Source organism: Musca autumnalis, unplaced genomic scaffold (assembly GCF_047663935.1).
Source record: "Musca autumnalis isolate F117 unplaced genomic scaffold, ASM4766393v1 scaffold_168, whole genome shotgun sequence".
NCBI lineage: Eukaryota > Metazoa > Arthropoda > Insecta > Diptera > Muscidae > Musca > Musca autumnalis.
The window spans coordinates 111,352-124,427 of NW_027411720.1; the positions used below are offsets into that span (position 1 = coordinate 111,352).

At 35.1% G+C, this 13,076-nt stretch overlaps 1 long non-coding RNA gene across 1 annotated transcript; it reads left to right on the plus strand.

Annotated features, from left to right (window-relative positions):
- The first annotated feature begins 280 nt into the window (after positions 1-280).
- Positions 281-2,799, plus strand: LOC141391861 (uncharacterized). The gene is made up of 2 exons (XR_012409732.1): positions 281-915; positions 976-2,799. It is a non-coding gene; the product is annotated as an uncharacterized lncRNA (long non-coding RNA).
- The last annotated feature ends 10,277 nt before the right edge of the window (positions 2,800-13,076 follow it).

Consider the following 13,076-nt stretch of genomic DNA (forward strand, 5'->3'; position numbering starts at 1 on the left):
TTTCTTGTTGTTGTATGTAGGGTTTTGAAAATGTTCTGTCCTAGACCAAAAATAAATTTTCTCCATCTTCTCTCCCTCAGACATCATTGCCTATTTGTGAAAGTTAAGCAAATAAAGTTGTCATCAAGTATTTTTTTTCGGGGCAACAAAATAAATGTCAGCTCTTTAACTTTGCCTCTAAATCATAGAGAGTGTCACACGCTCTCACTTTTTCTTCTTTCCTATAACACTCTGAGTAACTTGGTCTTGTTGTCGTTGTAGTAGCGCTTGCACCCGGAAATACACGACACCGTTCTTAATCCCTTTGTTACTTCTTGATGGATTGATAGTATTGGCCAAATCAGCAAACGCCATCTACATGTCGACAACCTTGTGTTGGTAGAAGATGATTTTCTGCTCGTTGACGTTTTCCTATCTTTGTTAGCAACTATTTCCTTTTTAACTGGAAGGAAAATTATGGCACGAAGACATTATCGAGGTTTCTATTTGAATGAGACAGAAGTTTTCGTCCATTTTGTCTATCGCAACTCCTAGAGTCCACATCGAGAAAAGGTATTTCATCAGAGAAAGTGAATAATTTTAGCAAAAAGTAAAAGTTAAAATTTCGGAATTTTTTTTATGGGAAGAAATTTCCCCTTTTGATGAATACGTCGTTAGTTATCTGGATCAATTATCATGATGTGAGTTTAAAATTTTAATATCCTTTACCAACATGCTTATTTCCTCTATATATTTCATTTGGTTACAACAGATAATTTTGGTAGTCTAATCGTACTTCATATGTATATGACAAAGAAGTATTAACTATTCCCTGAGCTATCTATGATTCACGTTGCTTTGTCTGCAATGTATTTTTTAAGGAACTTATTATACGGTTTCACTGCGGATTCATCCCCACATCAAACATTTCCATCGGTAATAGTTTTATTCTCTCATTTCTGGTTATTTCGATTTAATGTAATGTCTTTTTATTAGGGTTCTGCCAGCTAAGCACCAAAGCTCTTATTAGAACACGACAGAAAGCATAATACAAAAAAAAATCAACCACATCTCTCATCTAATCGATCAGTCTGTCCCCTGCTGTTTTGTGCGTTCAATCCATTTTGATGCAAATATTGTGTGGTCGTCGGGTAGCAATCAAGCCAACTTTCGTATTGTGCAAATTCTGGTGCTAAACGAGGTTTTTAGCAATTTCATAGCAGCATTCTATAAAAGAGGAAAAAATCCTTCCGAGATTCGGGAAGAAGTGCCGCGGTTAACATTGGAATTGTCGGTAATCTGGAATTGGCATAAGCTTGTGGAGTTTTCTATAAGGTATTGTTGCCTATAATTGTCGAAAGTGGAACGAACACATGAAAGCTGAAAAAAAACTGTGTTGACAAATTTAAAGAAAACCAGACGAAATTATATGCGAAATCATAAGAAGTGTAATGATCCCATAAAAAAACCAGCTACAACAATACTTCTGTGAATCATAACCATAAGTCTTAAAAATTATTATTTCGAGTTAATTTTACATTTTGCATAAAATTTAAGCTATTTAAGTTAGTGAATTCGAACTTGAAAAACGATAAATTGGTTCAATTTTAATTTTTCTATAATTCCAAAAGGAATCATTATTGAGAAATAGTAGTGCAAAAGAATTCGTAAAACTTATGAAGAAACGAAGAATTTGGTACCGTTGGTTTTGCAATTCATTGTCAAATATGCAAGCAATATTAACATGATAATGATCATGTAATAATGATAATTAAAACGACGATAGCTTGGGTGTCTGACCATGATCGCGGTAAATGTTTCAAAAATTGCACATTTGTGTTAATAAGCCAGAAAGAGACATTTACCTATTGCGAAACCAATACAAATTTATAACAGTTTGTGTTAATTCTCTTCATTTCACAGTGCTTCATTTTTATAAAGAGTATTTCCAACGAGAACTCATTTACCACATATTGGATTACAGCGTTACCAGCATCAGCAGCGCAGCCGTCGTCATAATCTCTGCGAAAGTACTTTCGACGTGGGATCGTGAGAATTGAGTGAGTTACAATTATGATTTATCATTTTGTTTTGATATGATTTGCAATGGTAATTGGTAAATGGGTGACCATCTTCAAGTTTCGCTTTTGAAACAAATAATTGCTATAAAATATTAAATGTGTCAAATTGCGTATTTACTTCCTTCAAATCTTGATGAAGATACATTAGCCAATTTTAAAGGTTTTTTTTGGTTCCCAATTACCAAGCCAAATGTAATGTAAGCTGGTCACATTATAATTAATATGCCGATTGTTGTTGCATTTATGATTCTAAACTAAAGGTTAAAAGAGAAAAGAAGAAAAAACACAAACCAATGAACAACAACATAGTCTATGAATTCTTTTGCTAAACATCAATTCATAATCGTTTTGTTTGTTTACATTTTTTCTTGTTTGCACCCTACCATACGCATGCATTTATTTCCTATTATATGAGATTTTAATATTAATATTGCATTTGTTTTTAAATTAGTTAAACCTGATAATACTTACCAACTCATGAATATCTTTCAAGCAATTGAAATCTTTCATTTCAGAATTGTTATATTTCTAATTGTTAAGGTTTCTATCATGTTGACAATTGTCAACGATCAAATTAAAATTATTATTATTAACCTAGCACTTTACTCACAGTTTTAGCTTCACTAGAAGTTAGTAAGCATACACAAAATTCCTTGCTCAATACAAATTCCCCTCTGTTTAGATGTATTTATTCTTAAGAATTATAATTCAACATGAATTCTGAATAAAACTCTGAAGATAATCTGATTGATTCTTTCTAGTCGTTGAACGGGGTTGGTGAAGATATCATGGGGTCATACGTAGACTCTTATTCGTGGGTTTGTTTCTTCAGGTATGACAATGGATGGGAGGGCACTAACAGCAACAAATACCAGCATGTTGCTTAAGTCTTTTGATTTCCCGCTTTCTCTTACTTTCCCCATTTCTCTTACTTTCCTCAAAATACTTTCTTCTCTCACCATGTATAGCTATCTGTCATATGCAGGTTCTTTTCTATATCTGTCCCTTTCGATCACCACATTAATATCAGTTTTCCGTTTCCTGTTACTTAGCTATTAGCTTCTATCGTCCTTTTTCGTTTTTCCTTTTGCACGCACAAAATAATTGAATTTAATGTAGCACAGTGGTATTAGGTACATACATGCCCAACGAACCCCCCCACCGACGAGCCACAAGGCCGAGGAATATGCGTGCAGGTACATGTCATCGTGCCTCAACATCATCTACCACATAATTTTAAACGTTGCATGCTACATCGTTACATTAACTGGTCTAAAAAAGATTATTTACTCATGAACCTCCCACAGAGTCTCAACTAATATTTTTCTTTTATTACGCTGTGTTCCAAGAAGATGTTGTTCTTTCCTCGTTGACAACAAAAACGTTTCTAATTGCCAAAATATGTACGGGGATGTTACAAGTTACTCTTGGGGCTTTTACTTAAATGTTTCAACTAAAATTATTTTTATCTGCACACTTGTGAATGTTATTTTTTTTTTTGAGTAATGGCAGAAACGGTTTATGAAAAAGTTTTTAAAATAACAGCATAGAAAATTATGTTAGAAAGCATTAAAACTAAGAGGTTTTCAAGGTCGTATAAGTAGTGACACTATGTATACGCTCTGGCGAAGTCGGAGAAATGGAATCAGTTATCACAAGTGTTTCAAGCTAAGTATGTTGTCTGTGGGAGTGGTTAATAAAAGTCCTAAAGAGGTTTTCTACTGACTTTAGAAGATATCAGGTGATATTATGCTGCCTACAGGAGAACTCCAGAGATATTATTTTCTGAATAAGTATCCTCTTGTCTTAGGAAGATCACAAGATACATGAAAAGTCTTATGTTGTCTTCAAGAGACCTCAAGAACCCATCGGTTCACGGTGCTCTTGAATCAAATTTAAATGGAAGGTGCTTCATAGATGAGAAAAATCAAAAAACAAAAAAAATCGCCGGAGCGCTTTTTAAATAAATCGCGATTCAAGTTTACATTTTTAGGGGTTGTTTAGGTTTTCACGATTTTGCTTAGAAACTGCAAGTCCTATCAAAATGATACTGAAGAAAATGTTGTAGCCATGAAAATTCTCTACATGATTGAACTTTACGGTATTTTCGTAGGTTCTACCGTTTTTGAGATATTGAGGTTCAAATTGGGACAATGCACTGACTGTATCGGCCCCTTATAAAACAATGTCATGAAGGGTGCGCCTTAACTAACTTTTAATGAAAACCGCTTACACAGGGGAAGGTTTTGTGAATTCTGAAACAGCAATGTTCATAGATGAGAAAAATCCAAAAACAAGAAAAAATCGCTGTAGGGATTTTTAAATAAATCGCGGTCAAAATTCATATTTTTAGATGTTTTTTAGGTTTTCACGATTTTGCTTGGAAACCGCAAGTCCAATCCAAATGGAGCTAAAGAAACTGTTGTAGTTGTGAAAATTCTCTACAGGACTGACGTTTGTGATTTTTTTAGGCTGTACCATTTTTGAGATTAAGAAGCTCAGTTTACATTTTTAGGTTTTTTTGTTAGGGTTTCGCGATTTTGCTTGAATACGGCAAGTCTTATCGGCATGGGACCTGAGAAAATCTTATAGCTGTGAAAATTCTCTATAAGACTGGCTTATGTAATTTTTCCTAGGTTGTACCATTTTTTTAGACATATAAGTTGAAGTTGGGAAATTGCAGTCATGACATTGTTTTATAAGTAGACGATACAGAATTGAACTGAATTTGAATTGTCCCAATTTCAACTTTTATATCTCAAAAGTTGTAAAACCTAAGTAAATATTATTAAGGCCAATCTTGTAGAGAATTTTGATAGCTACAACATTTTCTTTATTCCCATTTTGATAGGACTTGCGGTTTCCAAGCAAAGTCGCAAAAACCTAAACAACCACTAAAAATGTCAACATGAATCCCGATTTATTTAAAAAGCGCTCCGGCGATTTTTTTGGTTTTTTGATTTTTCTCATCTATGAACATTGTAGTTTCAGAATCCGCAAAAACTTCCCAGGTGTAAGCACCTTCCATTTAAATTTGTTTCAAGAGCACCGTGGGTTGCTACAGAATGCCCCAAGAACTCATCTGCTGTCTACAGAAGACCTCAACAGGTATTTTCTTGTAATAAAATTACCTCCAAGAGGTCTTCTGTTGCTTTTAAAAGACGTAATGAAGTCTTTTGTTTGCTATAGAAGACCCCAAGAGATCTTCTATTGTATATTGGAACATCTAGGGTCGTTGTGAACAGAAGATTCTTCTTTAAACGACTTCAAGTAGTCTTCAGAGGTTTTATGTGACCGCAGGGAGTTTACCCTTGTCTGTAAAAGACCTGAGATTTTAGATTGCCTCAATATGTATTCTCTTGTCTTAATAACACCTCTTGAGACTTCTAGGGGTCCTTCGTCCCTATACAATAACTAATGAGGACTTCGGTTGTCTATAGAAGATCTTGATATAGTTTTTGCTGTCTCAAGAAGACCTCATGAGATATTCTTTTGCTTATAGAATGCTTCAAGTGGTTTTCTGTTGTCTTAAGAAGAACTGAAGAAATCTTCTGTTGTCTGTAAAAGGTTTCAAGAGGCCTCAAGAGGGCCTCTGTTGTCTATAGAAGACTACAGCAGCTCTTATGTTACAATCTCTCTCAAGTGGTCTTCTGTTGTCTATAGAAGGCCTCAAGATGTTCCCTGTTGTCTACAGAAGACATCAAGAGATCTGCTGTTGTTTAAAGAACACTTACGGAGATCTTCTATAGCTTATAGGACATCTCAAGCGGTTTTATGTTGTCTTTAGAAGACATCAGGTGTTCTTCTGTTGTATATAAGACCTCAAGTGGTCTGTATTGTCTTTAGAAGACCTCAGGAGGTTTTCAGTTATCTATGCAAAACCCAAGAAACTTCAAGAGGTCTTGTGTTGTCTATAGATGACCTCAAGAAGTTTTCTGTGGTCTATAGATGATCTCAAGTGGTCTTCTTGTGAATAGAAGACCTCAAAAAATCTTCTATTGTCTATACTATACCTTTCGAGGTCTTTTATTTTCTTTAGAAGATATCAAGAGTGGACTATGGACGACTTTAGATGGCCTTCTGTTGTTTATTGAAGACTTCTAGGGGTCTTGCTTAATTTTTATGGAAGAGTTCAAGAAGTCTTCTTCGTGTGCAGATACTTTCGATTGTTTACATTCATTTCGATTGTTTACATTATTAGTCTGTCTGATGTTTATATGACACGGTGGTGAAGTGGTATTGTTGTTCACTTTGCACTTTTTAAAATGTGTAAACAATCAATAAACGCATTTCCATCTATTTCCCTGACACTAAGTATTTATTCAAGACGACCAAAACTGTACTGCAATAAGAGTGTTATTGTAAAATTCTAAAGTGTCGTTCTTCTACAGAAAATAAGAGTCGAATGCAATTGTTTTTATTAGATGGAGTGAGTAACTCACTTCCAAATGCTTACAGGGGTATGTCTCATGTCTGTTGGTGTGTGTATTAGTAATGGCCGTGAATAGTTAACTGTGTTGCGAATGACGAAGGGGTCTTTTTTCTATGGAAGAACATTTGATGTGATCTTCTTCCTATAGAAGGCCACTTGAAGGGGGTCTTCTTTCTATAGAAGATCACTTGAAAGTTTGTCTTCGTTCAGAAGACTACTCTAAGAGATCTTCTTTTTATAGAATTCCACTTTATGACTTCTTCTTTCTACAGAAATACACTGAAAGTGGCCCTCTTTGATTAAGAGACCACTGGTTCCTCTTTGCCAAATACCACTGCCATCCCTTACATCACAACTAAGTATGTGAATGTGTGTGTGTAGGTGTATATCCCGGCGATATCCTAACAAGTACAGCTGTGTAATTGGATAAATGTGAATGGTATAAAGTTGTTTGTATCTAAGCGGTGTGAGTGTGTGTTTCAGCATACATTTGGTACTTCTGTATTTGTGTCTCATGTCTGTTGGTGTGTGTATTTGTAATGGCCGTAAATAGCTAACTGTGTTGCGAATGGCCAAGTTAAATTGACATATAATTGTGCTCTAGTGTCCTATAAATGGAAACGACTTTAGTGGTTGGAGTACATTTAGCTGCCTCGGCGTATAGTTATTGGCTTTTTTTTTTGCTGTTATTATTGTTATTTCTTGTGAATCGGAATCAGATAATAGGTCATCATACTATGATTGAATTTTTTCCTGTTGTAGATGACAAGAGTGGACAATGAATACAAATTGATGTCCTGATGCAGCACGATGATTTTTTTCTTAACTTGGTAAACTCATGTTCGTATTGAACTATTTCCAGTATGACCATTAGCCTGATGTCTTTGTGTTTGTTAGTTTTTAGTTTGATGTGTAATCGATTGGAGTTACTACCAGTGCTCCTGCTCTGGATGATGTGAGTTTATATTCTCTGTATTGGAGACCAAATTAGACGGGATAATTTTCATTTCATGGAAGTTTCTGGATTGACCAAAAGCCCAACTGCAATTCAAACGAATTAAAGAGTTTCGATAGCAAGAAGTGATGACGACAATAGGATCAACAGTTCACCAACAACAACCAAGCCAATGATTGGCAAGGTTTTATTCATTTGTCTTTTTTAAATGGAAAAATCAGAAATAGCGAAAAGCGCCACAATATTTTTAAGTTCTATAAAAAAACTGCTCAAATAATTCCGTATTTTTTTTTTCATTTATAAATCTCACATGATCAGCAGATGTATTTACACCTCGTTGAACAATCGCTGCCCTACAGGTGTTTTAACTTTTATTTGGCCATTATGCTGTAGTTTTATTGCTTTTCTCGTTTTTTGTTTCGCACATCAGTCGCTTGTTTATTTTATTTGTTATGAAGGATATTAATTGTTGTCAGCATTTCATTTGTAGCAGCATTCATTGCAAAGTTTGTGTCATGACTTTGGTGTTCTTTTTGTTGTTTCTGCTTTGCAGAACTTTTACTGGATAAAATGGTAAATACTTTTGGTTGTCGAACTCAACCAAAAAAGGGAAACAAAATTGCTAATGGAATATGCATAGTTTTTCGTAGAATTGAAGGTAAAAATTATGCGGAATATTTTTTGTTAAATTTGTAGATTTTTCAAGCTTTGGCATATAAAAACCGGGTCCTATTATTATTTTAAATAAAAATTTGGTATAATTAGCGTCAGTATTCATACGCCCTCGACGTCTCCTATAGACAACAGTAATCGTCTTCAGATAGGATGTCCTTAAGTAGGTCATAGGCAACAGAAGACCTCTTATTAGTCTACACAGCCCACAGAAGTCTTTTGAAATCATCTATGAGGGTTTCGATGGATAATAGAAGACCTATTGGGGTCTTCTATTCTATAGAAAACTTCAAGAGGTCATCTTTTCTCTTTAGAAGACATCTCGGCATCTTCTAAAGAAAATTGATGACTTCTTGAGGTCTTCTATAGACAACAGCTGACCTCATGAAGTCTTCTACCGACAAGAAAAGACTTCTTTAGGTGTCGTAAAAACCACATAAGACATCTGGAGTTCTTCTTAAGACAACATAATACATGTTGAGGTCTTCTATAGACGATAGACCTTTTAAGATCTTTAGAAGGCAACGGACGACTTCTTGAATTCTTCCATAACAATTACGCAAGACCCCTAGAAATCTTCTATAAACAACAGAAGGTCATCTAAAGTGGTCCATAGAAAACTTCAAGAGGTCATCTTTTGTCTTTAGAAGACAACTCGGCATCTTCTAAAGAAAATTGATGACTTCTTGAGGTCTTCTATAGACAACAGCTGACTTCTTTGGGTCCCTAAAGACAACAGATGACGCCATGAGGTCTTCTAACGACAAGAAAAGACTTCTTTAGGTCACGTATAAACCACAATAGACATTTGGATATCTTCTTAAGACAACAGAATACATGTTGAAGTCTTCTATAGATGAAAGACATTTTAAGATCTTCAGAAGACAACAGAAGACTTGTTGAACTCTTTCATAAAAATTACACAAGACCCCTAGAAGTCTTCTATAAACAACAGAAGGCCATCTAAAGTCGTCCATAAATTAAAGACAATAAAAGACCTCGAAAGGTAGGTAGTATAGACAATAGAAGATTTTTTGGGGTCTTCCATACACAAGAAGACCACTTGAGATCATCTATAGACCACAGATAACACCTTGAGATCATCTATAGACAACATAAGACCTCTTAAAGTTTCTTGAGGTTTTGCATAGAGAAATGAAGACCTCCTGAGGTCTTCTAAGGACAATACAGACCACTTGAGGTCTTATATATACAACAGAAAAACACCTGATGTCTTCTAAAGGCAACATAAAACCTCTTGAGAGGATCTATAAGCTATAGAAGATCTCCGGAAGTGTTCTTTGAACTACAGCAGATCTCTTGAGGTCTTCTGTAGACAACAGGAAACCTCTTAATGCCTTACATAGACAACAGTAGTCCACTTGAGAGAAATGTATAAGCAACTTAAGACCTGCTGTAGTCCTCTATAGACAACATAGGTCCTCTTGAGGCCTCTTGAGACCTTTTACAGACAACAGAAGATTTCTTCAGTTCTTCTTAAGACAACAGAAAACCACTTGATGTATTCAATAAGCAAAAGTATATCTCATGAGGTCTTCGTAAGACAGCAAAAACTATATCAAGATCTTCTATAGACAACCGAAGTCCTCATTAGTTATTGTATAGGGATGAAGGGCCCCTAGAGCAACAGCAGACCTCTTGAGGTCTTCTGTAGACAACAGGAAACCTCTTAATGTCTTCCATAGACAACAGAAGAACACTTGAGAAAGATTGTATAAGCAACATAAGACCTGCTGTAGACTTCTATAGACAACAGAAGCCGTCTTGAGGCCTATTGAGACCTTCTACAGACAACAGAAGATTTCTTCAGTTGTTCTTAAGACAACAGAAAACCACTTGAAGTATTCTATAAACAATAGAATATCTCATGAGGTCTTCTTAAGACAGCAAAAACTATATCAAGATCTTCTATAGACAACCGAAGTCCTCATTAGCTATTGTATAGGGACAAAGGGCCCCTAGAAGTCTCAAGAGGTCTTATAAAGACAAGAGAAGACATAGTGAGGCCATTTAAAATCGCAGAAAAACTTCGCAGAGTCTTAAGGTATTCTACAGACAAGGGTAAATTCCCTGAGGCCATACCTCAGAAGACTACTTGAAGTCGTTTAAAGAAGAATCTTCTTTCTATTTACAACAACCCTTGAGGTTTCCAATATACAATAGAAGATCTCTTGCGTCTTCAATAGGCAACAAAAGACGCCATTAAAACTAAAGGCAACAGAAGACCTCTTGGAGGTCTTCTTATTACAAGAGAATGCCTGTTGAGGTCTTCTGTAGCAACCGAATAGTTCTTGAGGTCTTCTGAAGACAACATAAGACTTTTCATGTATTATGTGCTCATCCTTAAACAAGAGGAGACTTCTTCAGAAGATAATATCTCTGGAGGTCTTCTGTAGGCAGCACAATATCACCTGATATCTTCTAAAGACAACAGAAAACCTCTTCAGAACTTATTTTCACAACGAATGGCTTATTAACCACTCCCACAGACAACATACTTAGCTTGAAACACTTGTGATAACTGATTCCATTTCTCCGACATCGTCAGAGCGTATACATATTGTCACTACTTATACGACCTTGAAAACCTCTTGGTGTTAATGCTTTCTAACATAATTTTCTATGCTGTTATTTTAAAAACTTTTTCATAAACCGTTTCTGCCATAACTCAAAAAAAAAAAAACATTCACAAGTGTGCAGATAAAAATAATTTTAGTTGAAACATTCAAGTAAAAGCCCCAAGAGTAACTTGTAACATCCCCATACATATTTTGGCAATTAGAAACTTTTTGGATGTCAACGAGGAAAGAACAACATCTTCTTGGAACACAGCGTAATAAAAGAAAAGTTTTTGGTGATACTCTGTGGGAGGTTCATGAGAATACTAATCTTTTTTTAGACCAGTTCCAGTTTTAGACCGACAACAAGACCAAGTTACTCAGACTGTTATAGGAAAGAAGAAAGAGTGAGGGTGTGTGGCACTCTCTATGATTTAGAGGCAAAGTTAAAGAGCTGACATTTATTTTGTTGCCCCGAAAAAAAACTTGATGACAACATTATTTGCTTAACTTTCACAAATAGTCAATTATCTGAGGGAGAGAAGATGGAGAACATTTCTTTTTAGTCTAGGACAGAACATTTTCAAAACCCTACATACCACAACAAGAAACAGACAGCAAAACTTTTTCAAAGTTAATGTTTATTGGATTTTATATCTTTGTGATTTCCAAGGTCTTCATTGAATTTTAAAGGGTAATACAATAATAAATTGTGGGCATGCTATTACTTGCCATGTCGCCTATGGCCGGTCGGTCGGCCGTTCAATACAAATTGATATTTTATTCCATATTTCCTTTTTGGGGTTATTGTAAACACTCTATGTGGTCATGGCTTCCTGTGGTTTAGGCTACTAACGGAAGTGTTGCCTTTAATTACAATACAAGATAAAGTAGAAAAAGCAATAAGGGAGAAATACGAATGAAAGGCAGAGACACACACAACAAAAGCCTCTATATACACACAACACACTTACGCACAAAGGCAAATCCAATAATTTACTATTTATTACTAAAGCCATGGAAACTTTTATCCACAAACCACACAGCAACAACAGCAGGCAAAATACCATGAAATCTTTATGGACAAATTTCCGAATCCACAAATGTCTTAATTAACTATCGTTTCGTTTAGGGGAATGAATGACTGAAGGATTGTCTGATTGAATAAAATGTCCTTAATGATGAGGCGACGGTCTTATGAGCCTTTATAGAGTTATGAATAAATAATCACTTTGCACATCATCTACTGAGATTTCCGGACAATTAATAGAATTCCTTTTGGAATTACACAGACATTAGATTAAAGGCTAATCTTTATCAATATTTTATTTTATATTAGGCTATATTTTATTAATATGTAAGGGTACTCAAAGCAACTTAGAGAAAGGTTGACATAATTTAATAATATTAGGATACAATCTATTTGATTGAAATGGAACATATGGTCTACGTACACATGTGAAAATCAACTCAATGTTACTTAAGAAGTTAAACATAGAATTGAAAATGTCACAGTATTCAGGTTTAAGGAAAATGAAGGACTGTAGAGACAGAAGAAAGGGATGCTAAACCAACAAAATACCTCTTGAAGAAACCAACAAAATACCTCTTATAGACCAATGAAGACCTCTTGAGATCAGACCAGGAAAGACCCCTAGAAGTCATATACAGATACCAGTCAGTAGGTCTCCTGACATCTTCTATTTACAGAAGATATCTAAAAGTCTTCTACAGACAAAATATCGTAGTACAAAAGACGTTTTGATTCCATACACCACAGAAAACATCTTGAGTTTTTTTTTATAAAAAAGAAGACCTCCATAAAAAACAGAAGATCTGTTGGGATCAGGAAAATAAATCTTGAGTCTTCCACAAACAAGAGAATACATCCTGAGTTCTTCCATATACTAGATAATATATTTTGAGGTTTTCGATAGACCAGTAAATGTCCCTTGAGGTTTTTCATAAACCAGATAAGACGTCTTGAGGTTTTCTATAGACCAAATAAGTCCCCTTGAGGAACCCAGCAAAATTTGAAGGAAGGGGTTCTATGCGATGACGTGATTTCATGGCATATTTTTCATTGGTTCAAAGCAAGTCGTGAAAGATCCGATCTTTTCATTAGCATTTAATCCCATGCAAAGGAAGTCGTGAAAGATCCAATCTTTTCATCAGCATTTGAATCATTTGTACAGATCACTATAAACAAACAAGTCGATTTGTACATCCCTACATGTAGCGAAATCAAAACAAAAGAGTATACTTTTCCAAAATTGTTGTTATAAAATTACAAATTAAATGAGAAATTCTTTAAGGAGTGCTGTTGGAGTCCATGTCGAAATCTGAACTGGTGATGAGAAGATAATAGAAAAGCTTTT